The 1,803-nt window shown below is 42.9% G+C and overlaps 1 long non-coding RNA gene across 1 annotated transcript in view; it reads left to right on the top strand.

Annotated features, from left to right (window-relative positions):
- LOC109370722 overlaps window positions 1–1,803 on the top strand; it is a 7,649-nt gene that overhangs the window by 822 nt on the left and 5,024 nt on the right. The window lies entirely within an intron of this gene.

Raw genomic sequence — 1,803 nt, 5'->3', positions numbered from 1 at the left:
TTTTTTTTTTTTTATCTGAAGCTTTTACTTTGAATTTCATAAGTCAGTGTATGCTAAGGAGGGCATTGTAAAGGAAGCTGCAGTTGAACCGTATAAATTCATCTTCTTACTGGGTGGAAAACAGCTTATTTTGTAAGTCAGAGATCCAGAATTCCTTCAGATTTTCAAGTGAAGTTCCAGTGGATATGATGCCCCTTAATTATTGTTGTACAGCTCCAGGCTTTCATTACATGGTCTGATTTACTTTTTCCATAAAGTAAGAGCTCTGTATTTTAACTGTGCAAAAGTCAATACCTCATTTAGAACATGAGTTGGAAAGAGGCAGTATTTCACATCAGGTAACGCTGTGCTGCCACTGTTTCCTTCCCTGCACACCCCTCTTTGGAAGCTCACTTCTCTTTGAGTTATGTTATGCTGAAGTGGAATCTTAATATAAGTTCTACTGTATTCATTATTCACGTCCTTCTTGCTGCTTGGAGGCTCAGAAGGAAATGCATTTCTTCTCAAAAGAAAGTAAGGGTTAAGCTGAGTGTGAAGAAAACTGCTGATTCTTTTTTTCCTCTCCATGCACAACTTTGCAGAAATTGGGTCCCTTCTGCTTAAAATCAGTCAGTCAGTGGCTATTAGAAAAGTTCTCTTAGTTTTTGTATGCTGTATAAGGTCAGTTGTGTTATTTGTCCATGGCAGCATCTGTAGCTATTTCGTTCAGTGATTAGTTTTAGCAGAACAATACAGAAAATGGTGTACAACAGTTAAATGTGACATGACATTAGGAGGGAAAAATCCTTTGTAACTTAATTGTCTTTCACGAGGCTGGCAGAGATAACATTCTGCCTGCTCCTGAAAAGTGGGACTGCTCTCCTCTGAAACACTTTATCCTCGTTTATATGTAAGGGTGTGTGATACACCTGTAGTCTGTTAAAGTGATCTATGGTCAAAGTTTATAACAGGACAAGTAAGCAGGAATTTTATAGAGAAACTTCCTTAGGCATTGAGCTAATAAACTTTGATCACCTGCAAGAGGCTTTCTGAGAAATAGCAATTATAATGCTTGCATAACTAATTTTTCTATGGTTGTTTTATTCCTGATTTGCCTACAGGAGTTGCACCTCAGCGAGTTTATAGTGCATGAGGAAACATACATTACAGACTTTAATTACATAGACACGTTTCACATACGGACTCGTATTACTCATAGAATCACAGAATTGTAGGGGTTGGTAGGGACCTCTAGAGATCATCGAGACCAACCCCCCTGCCAAAGCAGGTTCCCTACACCAGGTCGCACAGGTAGGCGTCCAGGCGAGACTTGAATATCTCCAGAGAAGGAGACTCCACAACCTCCCTGGGCAGCCTGTTCCAGTGCTCCGTCACCCTCACCGTGAAGAAGTTCTTACGCACATTCGTGCAAAACTTCCTGTGCTGCAGCTGATGTCCGTTTCCCCTCGTCCTGTCTCCACATACCACTGAAAAGAGACTGGCCTCACCGCTATGGCTGCCACACCACAGATATTTATAAACCTGGATCAGGTCCCCTCTCAGTCGTCTTTTCTCAAGGCTAAACAGACCCAGTTCACTTAGCCTTTCTTCATAGGGGAGATGCTCCAGGCCCTTCACCATCTTTGTGGCCCTCCGCTGGACTCTTTCCAAGAGATCCCTGTCTTTTTTGTACTGGGGAGCCCAGAACTGGACACAGTTCTCCAGATGAGGCCTTACCAGGGCAGAGTAGAGGGGGAGGATCACCTCCCTCGACCTACTGGACACGCTCTTCTTAATGCACCCCAGAATGCCATTGGCCTTTTT

Source organism: Meleagris gallopavo, chromosome 22 (genome assembly GCF_000146605.3).
Source record: "Meleagris gallopavo isolate NT-WF06-2002-E0010 breed Aviagen turkey brand Nicholas breeding stock chromosome 22, Turkey_5.1, whole genome shotgun sequence".
Lineage (NCBI taxonomy): Eukaryota > Metazoa > Chordata > Aves > Galliformes > Phasianidae > Meleagris > Meleagris gallopavo.
Note: the sequence above shows the minus strand (reverse complement) of the source record. Positions and strands in the feature narration are given on the sequence as shown.